The sequence below is a fragment of the Callithrix jacchus genome, chromosome 2 (genome assembly GCF_049354715.1).
Source record: "Callithrix jacchus isolate 240 chromosome 2, calJac240_pri, whole genome shotgun sequence".
Taxonomy (NCBI): Eukaryota; Metazoa; Chordata; class Mammalia; order Primates; family Cebidae; genus Callithrix; species Callithrix jacchus.
In genome coordinates this window covers 159,060,770-159,082,173 of record NC_133503.1, presented here as the reverse complement: position 1 = coordinate 159,082,173, position 21,404 = coordinate 159,060,770, and the positions used below count along the sequence as shown (strand labels likewise).

Below are 21,404 nucleotides of genomic sequence, written 5' to 3'. Positions count from 1 at the left end.
ATTTCTCCTTACACAATAAAAGCGTCCTTATGTTGTTGTTTGCATTGCTTACATGAAGTGACATTCGATTTATCACTGTCAAGGTCTAACTCAGCAGCAGTTTGCATTCAGTGGGAATTTGAGAAGTAGTGCATTTTGGGCCCCTCTTACCTCCTTCTGTGTGTTCTCAGTTCTTAAAGCTCCAGTGTCTTCACATCACAGTTTTTTTGGCAATTAAGACAAAAAATTGGTGACAACATCACTGTAAATGGGAGTATTTTCCTTCTCAGGTAGGTCTTTCAGGCTTTTGGTCTGATCACTCTGTCCAGTGACCCCCAGTCCATTTCAGCTCACCTCTTCCTTATGGCCCTGGGCGGTATCCCTGTTTCTTACAAAAGGGAAGAATGGAAAAAGAAGGTGGCAGAGACATTTGCCAGCCGCCTCTGAAAGGAAGATCCCAGAAGCTATTGCAGAATACTTTTCTTTGTACCATACTGGCCAGAACTTAATTATATCTTAAGAGCAAAGGAGCCTGGGATATATAGTCTTAATTCAGTGCACTATATTCTAAGCTAAACATCAGGTTTTTATAGAAAAAGACGTAAATAAACACTGGGGTCAAGAAGTAGTATCTGTCATACCATCCAACTCCTGACACCACAGAATTCTGCATTTCCTTGCAATACACCATGCTCTTGAGATGGCCTTTCCTCTTTCTCTTCCCCTCACTCTAGCTATTTGACATGGAACCATTGGAAATGGGAAAATGGTATCTCTTCTTTCAGACCAACCTGTGGTAGGTTGCAAGTCTTACTGAGACGAACACAACTTAGCCACTTCTTGGGAAACCTTCAGCCTGGAGCCCTCGTACTGTGCACAGACTGCATGGCCATACATGACAGCCCTGTTTCTTTGTTCTGATACATCTTCTCCTGTGTCCTCTGCTACATGTGGGGAGGAGAGCCATCTAATGATCTAATTAAAGTAGTTGTATTTCCAGTACTCTTATAGCCTGCAGTGTGAAACTTCCAAATGGCACATCCCTGCTCTTGAGAAAAGTCTGTCTCACTTGGTGTAACTTTCATTAGGAGGCTGCAGCTGTGAGTGCCTCCTCTGAGACAACATGTCATTTAGACACCAATGGGTGCAAGAGACTACAGTTTCATCCCTCCCACCCCAAGTAGAGTTAGCATTTGTAATGCTACCATATTTGAGGTGATTTATTGGAATATAAAAATTGGCCAGCTATTTAAGAAGCATGAAGTTATTATGCCTTCTGTTGTAATTCATGTATTCTGTAATTTATCTCAGAGTTCAGAACTAACTGAGCTGAGAGAGACTATTCAATTCAGTGAATCTTCCCTTCCTATGTTTTTTCTTAATTCCAAAAGTCAAGGACCTGTGACTTACTGAATAACCGATTGTATTGTTCTGTGCCTTCCATTTTCTGTGGCTGATTAATTCAGCCACAGAATGGAGTATGGCTGCAACAGCCTCTACTATCAGAATGAGACTGATGATGTTCTGTGGCTGAACCTGTCTCGCTTTCTTGTAACTCTTTAGATTTTATTTTTAAACATACTAGTGTCTTATTTAGCCAGAAAAGTGAATTCATAAAAGAGCTTTCCCATTAGGAAAAAGTTTTTATGTTGGTAAGAACTCATGCCTTTGTATGCAAGATGTAGTGATTAAAAAACTGCTAAAACAATTCTGATTTTTTTCTGCTTTCTTTTTACAGTCAATTCTTGTAAGAAACTCTGTTCTTCTTTTTATATTTTATGTTCTCCTGTATCTATATCATGCCCTAAAAATGTTGTAGCTTTGTAATAATATTAAGAAACATGACTAAGTAGATGAATCAAATTTTATTTTTTGTGCCCAAACTGTTCCCTTTTTTCTGTGTCCAATTAAAATATGTTACAGTTTTCTTAGTGAATGTTTTATTATAATATTTGAAGGTTGAAGGACAGCTGGGCCGAACAGTTGTTTTTGAGAAAGTTTTCAGGCTTATTGAGATCTACTTTAAAATTACATATAGCTATTTTTCTTTGCCATTTATTTCTCATTTCTGTCACTGCCACTGAAAATCGAAGTTTAATAGTTAAGGAAAGAGTTTTCCGAGTAAATATTAATACATTTTTTAATAAGCCAAATGTATGACTAAGGTGAAAAGATGTGGTATAGACTTCTATGTGTTTACCAAATCCCTTTCCCCCTGGGCACAGCTATATTCCATTTCCCAGCTTCCCTAGTAATTTGCAGAGGAGGATGAAGCCTTAGCCAATGGTGGGACACAACAGTCAATAAGCCTGGATCCCTCAGTGACTGTGTGGAGCTGAGTCCCCCAATGTTCTTCATATAATGTGACGTGTACAAGAAGCCTGTATTGTATTAAGTTTCTGAAATCTAGGTTTATGATAGTATTTACCTAATGTCATATAAGAATTTTTCCATTGGGCCCATGGAATCCAACTGTTGTGCCCTGGAGGAAATGGAAATGGGATTTGTTGAAGATAGTGTTATTGCTGACAGATATTTTGTTAAAATTTTCATGTGTGGATGTTAGATATGCTTAAACATTCTATGCATCTGGTATGACTCCAGCTCTCTGCTAATCCTATAATGTGATACAACTTGTGTACTCACTAGGAACATTTGGGACAGTCCAGCATCAAGAATATATTTCAGCTTACTTTACATCATGAATATTTCTGCAGCAGATAATTAACTTCTCTAATTGTGTTGTTTTATAGCCTGCTTACTGGGATGATCTGTAATGCAGCTTGACAGCAGTGAACAGTTCTCAGATGCCATTTGAAATAATTTGCTGATTAAAGATAAGAGTTATTAATTCTTGTCCAGCCTTTTCACTTGAATGCTAAAGTGTATTCTTGCCTCTTACATATGGTGATAACTTTTCCTTTACATGCAAATATTAGTAGTAAGCTAAACATTTATTTCTCTTGAGAATCAATTTTTAGGTGTCTTGAATGATAAATTTTTGATAAATTAGAAAAAATTTATAATTGGGTACATCGAAAATCTCATGTTTTACAAAACTCACTCCAGAATTCCAGAGTGAAGTTCTGTCTTTTCTTTCTTAGGAAGCAGTGGAAAGGTATTAAATATCTTTCCAGTGTTTAATTCATTGTATCCTCTACTAGGTATAGGTTGTTGTCTCTCAGTTTCTAGATTAAACAGTTGCCTTCTCAAGACTTCGGTGATGATGATGATGATGATGATGATGGTAATTACAATATTAATATGATTGAGTGTTGGGATATCAAAGACCAAAAGAGGCCTTTCTTTTCTTGAAGAAGTTTTTGTTATTTTTTTTCAGTGGTTGATTTGTATTTCGTTTCATTTAGGTAGGTTTGGTTCTGGATGAATACTAGATTTTTGTGCCAATTCTGTCACCCTCTTGTTGTGTGACATTAGATAAACCTCGTTTTAAAATTAGCGGAAAAACCGAGTTCTAGAAGGTATGTAGAAAGAAAACCAAAAGGCAAAACTAGGTGACAAAAACGGAAACATAAGAAAAAATTATATATTAGTCAGGAGTATTTTCAGATTTCTGCAAACAGGCTTTTTACTATTCTTTATTAGACTAAAAAAAATATTCTTTTAGGAGGAAGGCGAGAATTGTTAAAAAGTTTTCTACTTGGTCAAAGTTTTAAATTTATGAGGCATTGAAGTTATTTTCTAAAATATTTTTATGAGAAATTCAGTTTTCCTTTTAAATATTAAGTAGAGAATTTGAAGTCCTCCAGGAAAAATTATTATCTTTAGGCAAACATCCATTTTTAAATTTTTAAAAAATTATCTTCACAAAGATACGGTCTTGCTATGTTCCCCAAGTTTGCCTCAAACTCCTGGCTTAAGTGGTCCACCGTACTTGTCCTCCTGAGCTGGACTACAGGCACCCCCTCCTTCAAACATCTAACTGTCAAATGATATGCCTATAAATATTCTTCAGGACCAGCTGTAGACATTCTTGAAAATATGATTGTCTGTTTATATTACATGCCTTTCCTTTTTGCTTTTGGAATGAACAAATAAATATAGCTCAGTGAAATTATATTATATATGTGAAAATTGATTCTTTACTTTTACCTACCTTATTAAGCATGTAAATTGCTAAGTTTTCGGTAGATGCATTTAAAATAAATTATACCTAATCAAATGTGTTCCTTTATTTCTTTTTAAATGACACAGTGTATGTGCCAGCACAGCAAAGGAAAAAAAAATCGGTTTGGTTATTCTTTACTGAAAACAGAAGTTGATTGGTTCAGGAAAAAAAATTGCAGCTACATGAATTGATATGTAGATGAGTTTCCACAATTTGTCAGAAATGACTGCTTATGATGTATAGTGAAATGTAAGATCATTCTTTCCTCTTCTGCCATCTGTCTACAATTTATTCTTTTATTAAGGAATGTATTATGTTACTTGTTTTTAGCTTTTTGGTAAAAGCAATACATATTACAATTTTGACTATATTATGATACTCTCTTTTTATTAATTTTTACTTCAGTAGCTTTGGGGGTACAAGTGGGTTTTCTGTTACATGGGTGAATTACACAGTGGTGAATTCTGAGATTTTAGTGCACCTGTCACCTGAGTAGTGTACATTGTACCTAATGTGTAGTTTTAATCACTAGACCCCCTTCTTCCCTCCCACTCTGAGTCTTAAAAGCCCATTATATCACTCTCTATACCTTTGCATACTCCTAGCTTAGCTCCCACATATTTTTTTTTTGAGATGGTGTTTCGCCCTTGTTGCCCAGGCTGGATTGCAATGGAGCCATCTCAGCTCACCACAGTCTCCGCCTTCCTGGTTCACGTGATTCTCCTGCCTCAGCATCCTGAGTAATGAGGATTACGGGCATGCACCACCACTCCTGGCTAATTTTGTATTTTTACAAATACCAAATTTTAGTAGAGATGGGGTTTCTCCATGTTGGTCAGGCTAGTCTCAAACTTCTGACCTCAAGTGACCCACTCGCCTTGGCTTCCAAATTTGAGGATTACAGGCGTGAGCCACCTTGCCTGGCCAGCTACCACTTTTAAGTGAAAACATACAGTTTTTGGTTTTCCACCCCTGATTTACTTCACTAAGAATATGCCCTCCAGTGCCATCCAAGTTGCTGTAGAAGACATTATTTTGTTCCTTTTTAGTGGCTGAGTAGTACTGCATTGTGTGTGTATGTGTGTGTGTGTATATATATATATATGTATGTATATGTATATGTGTATATATATGTATATGTATATGTGTATATATATATGTGTACACATGTATAACACATATTCTTTATCCACTCATTAGTTGATGGGTACTTAGTGGTTGTACAATATATTTACTCTTTAATATATATATTTAACATTTGTATTGTTTTAAGTACTTAGCCTTTTTATTTTTATTGATGTAATAGTTTAATGCCAGTAAAATAAATTTAATCATTTTTCATGAACCATCTTACATAATGTTTGTGTTGCATCAAATGATGGCTAATGTCTAAAGTAAGAAAAAGAAATAAGTGAACTATTCATCTGTTTGTACTTTTAGCAAGATACTTAGTTACACACAGGTTCAAATAAAAATCTTACGTTTACATCCTCACTGTTATTCTGGGAAAGTATTGGCTAAATATTGCTCCATAACATGAATGCATGTTCAATAAGGGTATCTGTGAAATTCAAACATATTTCATGTGTTCACTGCTAATATGGCTGTTAATTAAAGCAAAAGTAGTGGGCTAGCTAACAGAAATCAAAAGATAATTTTTTAATTTGCTAATTGTTTTTTTCCATGGCAGACATTTTCCTTTTTTTTTTTTTTATGGACAGAGTCTTACTCTGTTGCCAGGCACCAGGCTGGAGTACAGTGGCACAATCTTGGCTCACTGCAACCTCTGCCTCCAGGGTTCAAGCAATTCTCCTGCCTCAGCCTCCCAGGTAGCTGGGACTACAGGTGCACACCACCACGCCAAGCTAATTTTTTTTTTTTAAATATTTTTAGTAGAGACGAGGTTGGCCAGGATGGTCTCGATCTCTTGACTCGTGGTCCGCCTGCCTTGGCCTCCCAAAGTGCTGGGATTACAGGCTTGAGCCACCGCGCCTGGCCATTGTTTACACTATGTAAAACACTTGTGCTAAGGCAACTGTCTTAGTTCAGTTAAATTGCAAAAGAAGTGGATCTGCTGGATCTTAAGATAGTCTTTCTAAAACATAATCAGTATGTTCTTCTCTGTTGGCTTTCTGTTCTGAAATAACACTGCTAATGTTAGATAGTATACAAAGTTAGTTTTTCTAATTTTGTGCATATACACAAGATTTCCTTCAAATCATGACTATAGACACATCCTTTGGCGCCTGAGTTGTTTACGGTTCTGCCACCTACTCTACGGTATTGTGATGCCTCATTTTTGAAAGCTGACAACTTGATTGCTTCATATCTGGTTACTCCACAGTTTATGCCATGTTGTTACAACTTGTCCTCCTCCTAACTTATTATTTTTATTTTTTATTTTTTTACTTTAGCTGTGTGTCAGACAGACCTGGGTTTGAAGCTTCACTTTAATTCCCTGAGTGGCACAGTGACTTTGGGAGCATTTCTTAACTTGGGAGTCTATTTCCTCCACTGTGCAATAACAGTGAATTTATGGTGTTTTATTTAATGACATAATTAAGTGCTTGGTACAAAAAAGGTGTTCAGTAAAAATCTATCCAATGGAGGATGTATGTGTAATCTAGTTCATTAGCTATGTTTCAAGCTTCAGTTTTCTCCCCTCATTTTACAAATACGTTTTTATTGATAGGAGTACCTCAGATCTGACCACAAACTCCAAGAGGGGAAGCTGCTTTTTCTTGTTTAGCCACATGATTAGTATCACTAACCACCATAAAGCATATTGTGTATTGCCAGTGACGTCTCAATTAAAAATCTCCTGGGATTTATCAGAGTTGGTTTGAGCACAGCGATGACTGAGGAAATTCCCTTACCTCTGTGTGGGAAAGCTCCCTAGGGAGCTGTTTTGCACCCTGGTCTCCTGTAGAATATTCAGTATTGTCTGAGAAGGGCAAAACCACCAGGAATTGTGCAGGCCGCTCATATGCAAGTACAAAAAAGACTGCCCAGGGCTAGACAACTGTGGATGATCTCTGTCCCCATGCTGCAGGCCTTTCTTCTTGCCTCAAAAGCGAGACTCCTTTATTTGGAGGGTTAGGTGGAAATACTGCAGAGGGAATTTGACTTTTAGAATAAAACATCCCCGTGTTTTCTATATTTTTGTGTGTGTGTGTGTGTGTGCAAATAACCCAAAGAGTCATTTGAAACTACTCTCTCATTTAAGGACTAGGCCATCTCATGCGATCTGATAAAGATGACATTGGTAGTCATGAATCAAAACCATCTGGGGTTTCTCAGGGTCTTTTTGAAGGCTGTGAGAAAAACACAGGCAGTTCTTTAGTATAGTAGTATTTTGTGAGAGACAGTGCATAGCTCTGATAATAGTTTTTGGTAATCATTTTATCTTTAGTTTTCTACCTATCAGTAGAAAACTGTAGTATTTTTATAACTTCCTTCACCCTACTTTTTAAATGAACATTTGAGATACTTCCATGTACTAAGAACTGCAGGCACATTTAGACACGTCGTGAGTCAGACCTGGCTTCTGCGTGCCAGCTACTCCCTTCTGTTGTTGGAGTGTGCCCAGTCCCCACTCCTGCTCCCACTTCCCACCCGGACTTGGTGTTCTTTTGAAAAGATGGACATGGATCCACTCAAACTTTTTCCCTCCTTTCAGATTTTTGTTCTTTGTTTAGGTACTGTGTCAACTGCTGTGATCCAGCTTTTGGCCAGAGGTAGATGTGGATTATATTGTTCAAAAGTAAAATAATTCTGTGAACATACATTACTCGTAGGCTTGTTTTCAGTTAATATTGACAAAATGTGTGAAGGTCAGTTATGGTCTGTGCCTTCCACTGTGCCAGGGACTACCAGTACATAGAGAAACAAAGTATAGTATCTGCTCAAGGGAGGTTTGGATTCTACATTTAATTTGGAACTATACAGCTGAAAAAGGGAAAATTTTGAAGAATGAGGGGGGTATATTCAAATTCCTCAATTATTATTATTTTTTGCTCATCAACCTATTTTTGTCCTATCATCACATCCTGCAGGAAACTTTTCTGGTACCCTTTGGCAACTTATAGGCCCTTATTTGAAGGCATAATATATGGCATAATCCTCCTTCAGAGTTGAAAATCAGAACGGTAATTTTCATTTATTTGGGTGATGCTTTGATTGTGTTTTCCCTTGCTGGACTAGAAACTCCCTGAATTCAGGACCCCTGTCTATTTTGACTTTCCAGCTGTGTTGGCACAGAGTGGGTCTTCAATAATCATTTACTCCATAATTGGTTGAATAAATGTGTGAGTTCCAACTACTAATAACTGGTGAGAGTTAATTTTTGAATTCAGTTTCTTATTACTTCTTTTCACTCTGTGAATGTCATTTCTCTCAAGGGCTTTCTGTTTGTCAGATTTATAAAACCTCTCATGTGTGCTTTTAAAAGTTGCCTTTTGCAGTATTTTTAGTCATAATGGGACCAGCGCTTTGAATGGCTTCCCTGGAGTCATGTTTGTGCCTGCTGGAATGAGTTAGGATGGTGCATATTTGAGAAGGAAGGTCTTGGCACCAGCAAGACCTTGGCACTGCCAGCATTGATTACTTCTATGTAATTTTCCTAGGTAGAAGTAAACGATGGCTTAGTATTTCCTGTCAATTATAATGAGTATTTCTAAGTCATTACCATGTTCCTTTTATTAATTGACAACATCCATTGCAGAAGCTTCATTATAATTTTAGAGTTGGGCATAAGTGATGAATTGATGCTGTTGCAATTAGACTGACTTGAATTTATCTGTGCATTAGCTCAAAAAAGTGATTCTGTTGACCTTAACATTTTGAGTTTTGAGAAAGTTTTAACAGCATTTTGATTTATTTTTATACAATTTTTAAAAATTGACATTATTTTCATTTCTTTTTTCTTTATGATATTCTTAGTGCAACTTAATGACTAATTTGCAGTTTATCTATCAATCTATTGTTATGTTGGGTCCTGTTTTCCTAGGAATCACACTTTTAATTAAGGTCCCATAGTTTCCTCAGCTCTTGAAGAACTACACAGACTTTTTTTGGCATCCAAATAAGTCAGTTACTACCTTCCCAGAATTTGTTTTCTTTCCTTTCCTGAGACTACTTGATATTAGAAATACTTCCCAAAGAGAAAGCAAAACTAATGTTTTAATATTTAAAGTATTTTAATATCAAGGAAGTTAGCTGTTTTTGAGTTGATAGCTTCTCTATAAAAGGTTAAAATTATAAAGTATACTTTTGATGTCATTCTTAAAATGAAATTGTATATTAAAGATTTTAGACTAAATTTTTTCTTATTTTGTATTGGAGATACACGTGTAACATTGAAAAATACTTAAAAATGTGATGAGACAAATCAAAGATGTTTATCGTAGAAAAAGACAACTTATTAGCTCATTTGTATTGGAACTGACATCAGCTCATTTTTTTTTTGAGACTGAGTTTCGCTCTTGTTACCCAGGCTGGAGTGCAATGGCGCGATCTCGGCTCACCGCAACCTCCGCCTCCTGGGTTCAGGCAATTCTCCTGCCTCAGCCTCCCGAGTAGCTGGGATTACAGGCACGCGCCACCATGCCCAGCTAATTTTTTGTATTTTTAGTAGAGATGGGGTTTCACCATGTTGACCAGGATGGTCTCGATCTGTTGACCTCGTGATCCACCCGCCTCAGCCTCCCAAAGTGCTGGGATTACAGGCTTGAGCCACCGCGCCCGGCCGACATTAGTTCATTTTTATTGGAACGCTTATTAGAGTTAACCATTTTTTCTTATAAATTTTCTTAAATATATGAAAATTTTATGGTCCAGTCTTATGGAACACATATTAATATGCAGTTGTTCAGAATTGCTCCTCCTGTAAAGTGAAAATCTCTTACACCTAACAAATTAAAACTAGATAAATTTTTGCTCTCATATTGCTTTGGTAACTATCAACAAAGTAAAAATAATTTTGAACAGGATCATCTCATTGTTATAGGAACTCTGGACAACTAATCAATTTGCAAAAGTATTGCCAAATGGAGTTAGACGTGCCTTCTACACAAAAGTTGCTTTGCTAAGGAAACAACATACAAGGGAAAAAACTTTTTCTTCACACTTGGCTCTTTAATAATTGCATAATTGTTTTAAATTGATTTCAGATGAGTTATTAAATATACCGTACAAATTAAACAATTATTGAAATGATAAGATGTAATGAAAGGCTTTTGGACCAAAGGAGACGAGCTCTAACTTGACCAAGTGTTGTGTAAATAGGACAAATTAATAGACCTCTCTGGGGCTTAATATTCTTGCCTGTTAAAAAAAACAAAAAAGGAAGAGTTACATGGTCCATTTTGTAACTCTAAGTCTATGGGTGTTCTGGGAGTAAAATTTTTTTTTCTTGTAGTTCAGAAAGCTTACTCTTTCTGAGTTTCTTCTTTTCAGTTAGGTGTGAATATCTCCTGCAGGCATCTTCCATCCATCTCTTCAAGATTAGCTGTCTCAAATATTTTTCCTTCTCTTTCTTACTGATAAATTTGGACTCCTTCTTGACACTGATGACAACTTCAGTATCCTTCTTGTCATCTTGCAGACTTTAAACACAAAAATACTTATTGGTTTTAAAAGGAAAAAAAGTATACATCAGGACTAAGAAGCTTGGCCTTGAAACATTTTCTATCTTTTATTAAATGTCAGTTAGCAGAACAGAATTTCTTTTGCAGTACAGAATGAGAAAGAAGGGAGCTATATACAATAGAGAATGCAAACATTGTCAAATAAACATTTTAAGTGCTTTCTTAAAGTGACCGCATACAGAAATACATTAAGATATTAAAAAGTGTTTTTGCTTGTGTACTACTAATTGGGGCAAGCACCTCAGATAGTTCCTCTTTTAAAATTGAAGTCGATTTAAAAAACTCATATTATTTAGAGCTCTCAGTTTAGATTGTAGGATAATTTTAACAGGATTTTATTTTGTCTAGGTTTTAGTAGATTTTTTTGTTAATTTGTATAATTTTATAAAGTCAAACTGTATTAGTCTGTTCTCATGAAGAAATACCCAAAACTGAGTGATTTATAAAGGAAAACAGTATAATCGACTCACAGTTCCACAGGCCTGGGAAGGCCTCAGGAACTTAAAATCACGGCAGAAGGAGAAGCAACCATGTCCTTCCTCACATGATGGGAGAAAAGTTCTGAGCAAAAGGAGGAAAGTCCTTTATAAAACCATCAGCTGTCTCAAGAACTCACTCACTATTACGAGAACAGCAACATGGAGGCAGTAAACTGCCTCCATGATTAAATAACTTCCCACCGAGTCCCTCCTGTGACATGTGGGGATTATGGGGACTGCAATTCAAGATAAGATTTGGATGGGGACACAGCCAAACCATATCACAAACCAATTCTCAATTCTTAAAAAGAGCTGATAAGATGTAACTGAATATATGTACTAATATGAACCAGTACCTTAGTTGATGGAATTTGAAAGCTAAAAATTATTGAGGTATTTTTGTTATATTTTAAGTGATTTCCTTTGAAAACAATTTTATAATTTCTGAATAAGAAGAAGTTCTTTTGTTAATAAGGATTAGAGGGGAGGGTTAATAGATTAGGAAATTACTGTATACACTTAGGCATATTGATCAGAAGACAAGGAAGTAATGTGCAAGGGCAGGTTATCCAGTGAAGTTTGGCTCACATGGGGCAGAAACCTAACACTGTGGACTGTATGTTCAGGAATGCTTTGAGCAAGAAAGATTAGATCTTGTCACAAAGTAATCAGAAGTTTCTTGCCATAGCAAAAAAGCTCAGTGTGAAAAATCACAAGAGGCTGAGTGACTCGGAGGAAAATGTCAGAAAACCTGGCTCTGCTTCTGGTTCCACATGGAATTGAATGAGTCTCTTTAAATTTATGTTTGTTCATCTGTAAAATAAGGGATGTGCAACTGGGTGATTTCTGACTTCTGTTCCAACCTAACACTGTGAAATCAAGATCATATGTACATTTTTTACCAAATTTCCAAAATACTATTCTTTGCTTGGCCTATAGAGAGTGAAATCAAAAGTCTGTCCATTTTGAGTTTCTTTTTTTCAATTGAGTTCTGTTTTGCTCTTCTGTCCAAAAGAAGGAATATGTTGGTCTATTGGACTTGAGTCAAATGAAAATGTAAGATAGGCAATTCATAGCAGTGTGCTTGTGCTTGTACAGGTCTGGCTCATCTAAATCTGGGAAATATGGTAGAGTTTAAATTTATTTATATGCTAAAGAAGAAAGATGTATTTGTACCCCGAGTAAAGGGTCACTAGACAGCTTTTTGTTATTTCCACTGTAATTTTATACTCAATCCAAATACTTCAATACTTCCATTCATCCTGATTGAAGTATTGAAGTATATGGATTGAGTATCAAATTAGCACCAAGACAAAAGTATGCCAAATTGCAGGGTCTTTATTGCCGGCGACCACGGAGGACTCACGTCTCCCCGACCCGTGGTGCTGTAAGGAGGGTGACAAGACCCTTTTATGCCCATAAACCACCTCCGGGGCGAGGGTGTGGGGCGGGAGTGGGGGTGAAGGGATTCAGACATTCTGAGGGCCAGGGGATTCCGTAAATCACTTCCTGGGCAGAGAGGAGGGTGCAGATCTCCGGACATTCTAAGGGGTAGGGGACTTGTCACTTCGATTGTTACCTAAGTGGTTTACAGAAGTCAAGATAAGCATTAGTTTACACATCGTCTGAGCAGATCTGCAACTGATGATAATTAGATAAGAGATTCAAATAATGATGATCTTTATCATGGTAAATTTTCCTGAAGAAGTAGTATGTGAACATGAGAACATTGGTTTCTTACTCATTGTCACTGGCAGTAGAAATACAATACAATAAATAAATAGTAATTTAGTGATTGGTTCTAAGAAAGGTTGGAATCAAAATCTGGGAAAACGAACCATATACAATATGGAGGGGAACCTTAACAAGTGAAAAACATATGATAGTATTATCTGTAGAAATTATTGCATATTACATGTAATTTTTAAAACCAGTTTTCTGTTTAAGTAATAAATGCAAACAATATTTTGCACAGATTTGCTAAATTCTGAATAGAAATTCTGAATAGAAATTGTAGATATGCAGACTGATATTTGCATAAAAAACTAATTAAAGCATTTCTTTGGAAACAGTATTTCATTGAGTAATTTGGGCTTGAGAACATAGTAGTAAATGTTGTTATTTTAATGATAAATGCAAATGACATGCAATAGCTTTGACTCAGCAGATTGTATCTTTTTTTTAACTGTAGGAGATGAAACTGTGAATAGTTTTCACATAACAATACTTTTTTATTGCTCATCTGTGGTCATAGATGACATTAAAAATGGGCGGAAAAACTTGCTCCTGATGTAACAGATTGTGCCTGTTGGAGTCTCTGATGGGCAACTTGACTTTTAAAAAACTGAAAATTCAAATTGTTAGTACCAATAGTTTTTGAAAAATACTTGTTTTCTCAAAAAATCTTTTTCACATTTTAGAATTCTTGATGAAGTAGTTTTTTAAAACCTCTTAAATATTTCTTGATTATATTTAGCTAAATAGCCTTAAATTATCAATTTTTGAAAAATTGCATGAAGCTACAGATAGCAGTATTTATGCCAACTAAACTATACTCAGGGACAGAAATTGTGGTTGAATAATTTAGAAAATAGTTCTTCAGTTATTGACTCATCACCTCACAACTTGTATTATATTGTATAAAAGGACAATTTTTCTGTATCTGTGGTAGAATTTAATGTTTTTACATCATATTCAGACTTTTTTTTTTTTATCTTGTGAGGCTTCATTTTAGTATTTAATATGATTATTTCTTTTTCTACCAAGCCAGATTCCCTACAGTTTCCTACAGATCTGATTCTCCCACTTGTCCTTCTTGTCCTTAAATCTGTAGTTCTTACTAATTTCTAGTAAGTTCTCAAATACTTCACACTTCCCTCCAAAAGCATAACTTAAATTCTCTTGTCTTATATAGAGCATTTCTGTATTTTCCTTGTACTGTGAACGGTAATTGATAACTTTACTTAATGAGGAAGATGAATTTAAGTGACATACTTTGTTATGAAAAATACCTTTGGAGCATTCAGAAAGTGCTATGATTTAATGTTGCTAAATATAAACATATTGAAAGAGTGATAAAAAGGCTTTTAACATTGACCTCCATCTTCCTTTTTTATGGAGGTTTTATTTCAGATCCCATTTGGATGTTTATCTTCTTGTCAGTTGGTATATGTGAAATCTATTTTTTAAGGGTAGGAATTGCGTTGGGAAATCTCATGAAGGACATTTTATCTTTTCCTTCTCTTCATGATTCACTAGCCCTTTTCAGAAAAAGAAAGCCCTTTTCCTTCTCCTTTCAAAAGGAGAAGGAAAGGTCTGTGTGATGATGTGGGAGTGTCCAGTTCTTCATTTGCTTTGGGCTGTCCCTGGAGGATTAAAGTCACAATAATCATCTATTTAGCCTTCAAGATAACAAAGGGCAGTATGTAGATGAATGCTTTGCTAGAAATGACATAATCATTTCAGACAAATTAATTTGTCAGTAATATATTTACTGATTTGTAAAATTGAGTCTCTTTTCCCTTTTTATGTCTTTAGAGCTATATAATTCTCATCTAAATTGCAAATGTCTCCAGGATGACTAATATATATTTTCTATTTCAAATTGATTGATCAAATAAATATTTAGTACTGTCTCCTGCTGTCTGCTTTTCCCCGAAGTCCGTACCCTGAGAAATTTCTTCATTGACTTATCTGGAGCTAGAGGTATGTTTACTTTTAGAGATAGAGAAGTGAATTTTCATGAGTATTGGAGTTTTCTCATTTTCTTCGGTGAATTCATAGTGCCAAAATCAAGGATGTCAAGACACGGATTTATTCTTTAACCTGCATTGCCTAGAAAGGGAAGCTGAGACAGTGGGATATTTATGCCCTTCCTAAAATTCAAACCATAACAATTAATATTAAAATATGCAGAATAATATATAGTTATAATATCCAGTAATAACATTAATATAATAGAAATTCATCATGGACAATGTGAATTTCTGTTATAGTGACTGGAAAACATTTTATAAGATAGATTGATGCTTGCTTCTCCTGTGTGATAGTACTGTACTATAACAGGATTCTGGTGTACTTTTGTTTGGCTTCTGGGGAGCTCCCCAAATAGAATATATGCTGTAATTTATTTTAAACATATTTGCATGGCCTACAAATATTGACCTTTCAAGACTTTGAAGTACCCTTTGGTGCTTGTTCAGATCTTATAATCAATGTTGCAAATATCAAGTGTAATATTTTCATGATTTTGGGCCTGTTGAATTATAGACTAATGCACGTGAATGCTCTGCACATAATGTATATTTGGACAGTGTGACTCCTTTGTTCTAATATTACATTATATGGTACAATCAAATTCTATTGCAATGATTTGTTTCATGCAGACACATCATAGGCCAAATTATATCCTTTAAAATACTGTATATGCTAAAAATCTGTTTCTGTGAGTGAAAGACAAGTATTATCCCTCTCTCCTAAAATCAGACTAATAAACTGACTTAAGTTAATTGTATTCAGGTTGTTTATCTTTGATAAGACATGAAATGCTTTTTATTTTGCCATTTTTAAGAGTAGTTCAATGTTTCTGGAAGGAGAGCTATACATATATATTGAATATCTCTTAGGATGCAACCTGCATATATATTGAGCATCTGGGACACAAAAGTGAAGAAGATACATAGAGAAATTAGATCTAGTGGGAGGAAAAAGCATTAATCTGATATTCATCCAAATTGCAAGTATGAAAAGTTTTAGGTGGTTGGTATAGGGCTCTATGAAAGGGACTTAGCCTTGTCTAGATCAGGTAGGGCAGTGGGGGCAGAAGCTGAGGGAGGGCTTAAGAAAGTAAATATGTAAATTAATACCTGAAGGATGAGTAGGATCAAGCCAGGAGATCTAGGGGAATTCCCCCCATTTTATGAGTGAATGTATTCTCATTTGAAAGATGGAATTTATGTTTTGAATGAAATCTAGTGGTTCCTCCTGTAAATATGCTTGATTACTATTAATAAAATTGCTTCCCAAAAAATTAGAAAGAAAAGGAAGGCAAACACCATCAGCAGTAACAACAATCAATGAACCAAGAAACTTCCCCCGACCCACGGACGCATACCCTGCAAAAAAAAAGTTAAAATTATAAATCCATACGGAGAGTAATTTGTGACATATTGATTTATGTCCTTAGAGACACTTTTCTGTGCATCTGTATGCATTTGAGTATGCATTGTTCTTAACAAAGATGGGGTTATAGCCTCATTAGGCTCGTTTTATATCTCTTTTAATGGCTGCAGCATCTTTGTAATGGTGCAGCATCTTTGTAATGGATATGCTATTACTTAACCAACCTCTATTTGTGAACATTTTAGTTACCTCTAACTTTTCAAAACCCAGAAGTATTTTAAGCAATGTCTACCCTGTTTACAAAGTTTACTCAATCAGTTCAGCACCTAAATTAATCTGGAATAAGGAGACGTTTATGGATTCCAAAGATTCTTTATATTTGCATACTAAATAAAGACGGTTCACATGAGAATTGGAGGTACAGGCATTTAACTTACTGAGGTATATATTCTTGAGCAGACAAAATTTATTTGTAATGCCATGAACAAGAATCACTTGCATTATTACCAGTTTTCTATAATTCATGCACATCATTCCAATGGGCAAACACCCAAGATTTTTTTTGCCCATTTTCAAGGATTTTACAGTTTTCCCTTTAGAGTTGCTTTCCTGTGATCATAAATAATTTTCAAAGGTAATTTTAAATCCCAAAACAAACAAAAAAACTGCAGTGAGAGTGTTCATTAACCTATAGGCTTCCCGGAGTTTGCAAATCTAGAACCACTATCTGTTGAGCAACTAATGATCAAGGTGATAAAATTAACTTTTCTTCTGAAATTTTCATAAAAAAGATGGGATTTGACTTTAAAAAGTGCTTTATTGAGGCTAGAAAAACAAAATGAAGAAACTCTCTCCACCTGATTTGTATCTTTAGTACCTATGTATATAATTGAGTGAATTTCTGTCTGGTTGAGGCTCCCAAAATTTACTAAGATTCCTGTTTTGCCAGAAAGTGAGCTTCCTCATCATCTGTACATCTGGGACCCTGTCAGCTAGGTCTTAGGCCAGTTTTCTTGGGAGGAGTGTGTAGGCATTTATTCCACATATAGAGTTGTTCCTTATTCCTTAATGGTTGCTTGTTATTCCTGATTAAATGAAAATTATTTTTAAATATGAAACTCCAGGGATAGCCTTGATTACTAAATAGTTATTCAATGACATTACGGTAATAAAAGAGGAGACATTCTTATTGAGCCTGTGAAAATAACTATATTTGCCACAAGAATAAGGACACTCATTAGGAGTTTCTGAATTCTCGAGTGATCAATGAGAATCATATGCTGTCTTAAAATGTTTTATTTTAGAAAAGCAGTGTCCACAAAATTCAGAATTAAATATGGCTTAAAAAGAAGAACTTCTTCGTATATGTGTTAGAAAATAGAATATTAAAGCAGCATCAACAGTATCTAAAAAATAGCCACAACTGAATGTCCCTCACCAGTTATTTCAGTCTTCCGTAGTTCCTGTTTCATTGAATCTTGGGTCAACAGTCTGCCCTCTGCTTCCACATGAGAAATCTACATTTAGTGTTTAGTTTGAGCATATATTTGAAATTGGCATTGGAATCATAAATATCTTGTTAAACTGCTACCTTTCCTTTCGTTAAACCATACACACGGTGTCTTCGATTTTTGTAACTGAGACTTTTAGTTACGTGTTCTTTGGCTTAAGAATGAGTTGCATTTGCTAACTAAATACTTACCAATCAAAATATGTTGCCAAAATATGTCAGATTTAAGCACAATGCCCTTATAATTCAAATAATTATACTTTACACAATCTTGGGAGAACAAAACATTTTCTAAAAGCTTAATGAATAGTGAAAGGCTAACTGATTTTAATAACAGCTTAGAAATACCATTCTGGAGTCTATGAAAAGTATTATTTTTGCCCTGTTTAGTTGCTGTTCTCCCAAAAGGCTGTATCCAAAAAGAAACAAACAAGAAAAACAGTGGATAGGACTAGGACTTTCTAAATCCAGCTTTATATACATAACGTATTTAAACAAAGTCATGAACCAGTGCCTATGAAGGACTATAATAGCATGTAACCACTAGGACAAAAATGGTTAAATCATAAAGAAAATGATTTTATCTTTGGCGAGCAGAAAAATATTAAAACCTGTGCACTTGCAGTTGTTTTGAGTTATATATAAATATCTAATTTATTACAATTGTTTTTAGGTCATGACCTAAAATTTATTGGATAAGATTTATGAATATTACTTCAAACTCTGAACAAATCGCTAGTGTGTATTCAGTACATTAAAATAATCAGGTAAAAATTATAAAATTAACTCAAGCCTATATGTTTACATTCAGTTTTTGATGCAAATGGCTTATAGATGCTTACATTGAAGTATCTCAAGCACTTTAATAGGTCTGCCTAAAATTAGTATGATTTCAGTTGTAAGAAACAAAAATACTTTGTTTTGGCTTAAGCCAATGAAGTCTTTTGGCTTCCCTGGGCCACAGTGGAGGAATAACAACTGTCTTGTGCCACACATAAACTACACTCACGCTAACGATAGCTGATAAACTAAAAAAAAAAAAACAAAAAAAACAAAAAAACAATTGCCAAAAAATTCAAAACGTTTTAAGAAAGTTTACGAATTTGTGTTGGGTCGCATTCAAAGCCATCCTGGGCTGCATGTGAGTCACGGCTTGAACAAGCTTGGCTTAAGCAGTAAAAGGATAATTATTTGTCCATGTAATAAAAAATATATTATTGATAATGAAGTTTAGGTTTAGTTTAATCAGGGCTCTGCCTCTGTCTCTGACGTTGTCTAAGCGCCACCTTTTTCTGTATCAAGCACATTTGTAGGCTTGTGGGTGTGAGAAGGCAACCAGTGGAGACCAGAGCTGTCTGCTTCCTCATTCACATCCAGAAGGAGGGAGAGACTTTCCACAGGTATTGAATTTAAAGTCCCAAGCTTTAGTCTGAGTGGACCACCCTGAACCCACAACCATTAAGGCCAAAGTGCGGGACACAGGCTAGGTAACCCCTCTTTCCTCCCATTGGAGGTGACTCTCTTATCCTGATGGCTTATCCAGTCATTCAGCCTTCCTCTCCACTTGTAAAATAATTCTCCTCTTGCAAACCTTAGGAATTCCATATGAAGAGGGAGAGGAAGGAGTGGAATGGATATTGAGGAGGCCTTTGGATGTCTGTTACAGGTTTATTCTGCTTTTACTCATTCCTTAATTTTTTTTTCTTTTTTGGTGGGTTGGGGAGGGAGTTGAGAAATCATGTTTATGGATCATCTCCTTTCGCTACATAAGCTGCTTTCTTCCATATGTCATCTTCCCTGTAATCCTCTTCACAACACTAGGGGAGTAGATATTATCTCTCCAAATAAGCAGAAAGGGGTTAGCCAATTTAATTTTCTCAGGTTTACATTGGTAGTACAGGCAAAATTTAATTCAAGGCTATCACATACTAAAGTGTGTACTCTTTCTCCTGGCTGTAAAATAATTCTTATTTACACAGTAATTTTGTGAGAAAGATTATTCAGATTTGGAAGATCAATGGGATTATATATTTTTAATAAGCATTCATTCTACATATATTTATAGTGTTCCCACTATGTGCTAGGTAGATAGTAGGTACTGGAAATGGGAAGAAAACAAGTTTATTCTACTCTATGGATTTAGCAGGGGAATCAAATATTACTAAGTCATACAATCAAGCATATTTACATACTTTATAACTGCTCTGTAGTAAGGTCTGATCAAATCTGGGAAAGGTCATCAGAAAGTTTTTTTCTAGGAGGTGACATCTGAATGGAGATCTGAGGGTTGAGACCGAGTTAACCAGTCAAAAGGAGTAGGAGGAAGGGAGAGAGAATTCCAGGCAGAGGGAGCAAACATGCTCAAGAACTGAAAGGAGCCTTTGTGTTGGAGCATAGAGAACACAGAACAGTGAGGCAAGACAAAGATGAGACATGTAGATAGGCAAGATCTTGCAGGGGCTTTAGGTGCTGTTGAAATTGTATTTGAGTGTGGCATGGTGGCTCATGTCTGTAATCCCAGCACTTTATGAGGTGCTTGAGGCAAAGGGTTTGAGACCAGCTTGGGCAACATCCTTAGGTCTCATGTCTACACTAATTTTTTTTTAAAATTAGGCATGATGACTTGGGTCTGTAGTCCTAGCTACTCAGGAGGCTGAGGTGGGAGGATTGCTTGTTCTCAGGAAGTCAAGGCTGCAGTGAGCCATGATTGCACCACTTCTCTTCAGCCTGGGCAACAGAATCAGAACCTTGTCTCAAAAACCAAAAAGATTATATTTGATATTCCACAAGAAATTAACTTGGAAAGAACTTATTTTATTTGCCTTAAATATTTGAGAAAGATGCTGAGAGTTGTATCATACTATCGAAGTTCGTTCTAAATATTTATAGTGTTTGTTCCCTTGCCTTGACAAAGCCTTAATTCTGCTATAGAGTTACTCAGTCATATTCAGTCTTGATATGTCGTACAAATCTTTTATAGCAGCTTTAAACTTTTTATGACCACATAACTCGAACTTAGATATACAACAGTGAAGGTAAAGACATCTACATGTTAGTGAATATTTATCAAAAGTGTTCAGAGAAGAAAAGTTCAGATATTAAACTTTTGGAATGAAATACGGAAATAATATTTATATAATTACTTTAATGGAGATGTCGGAAATATACTGTTGGCTCTTGCATGGAAGTAAGGTAGTGTAAAAAACCCCTTTTCTCACTTGCTTTTAAAAATATCATTAATAAGGCATGTATCAATGGTACTAATCAGAACTAAGTGTCAGACATAGTTCTCTCAAGTTCCTCTCTGTTGAGAAAGTAGCTTATTTAGAAGTCCAGACATTTAACCTATCATGTAATATTTAAGCACAGAAGTTGCTGTCTTGGCCGCTTCCCTAAAACACAAACAAACAAAAAACATTACTTTCGATCCTGTTACTTCATTTGCGGAAAGTAAAAGTTAAAAAATTATCAAAAGGCCGGGTGAGGTGGCTCAAATTTGTAATCCCAACACTTTGAGAGGCTGAGGCAGGCGGATCACC

The 21,404-nt window shown here is 35.6% G+C and overlaps 1 protein-coding gene across 3 annotated transcripts in view; it reads left to right on the top strand.

Moving 5' to 3' along the window:
• The window catches only part of PARP8 (poly(ADP-ribose) polymerase family member 8), a 181,706-nt gene that overhangs the window by 59,005 nt on the left and 101,297 nt on the right, over nucleotides 1–21,404 (top strand). The gene's annotated exons all lie outside the window — the stretch shown is intronic.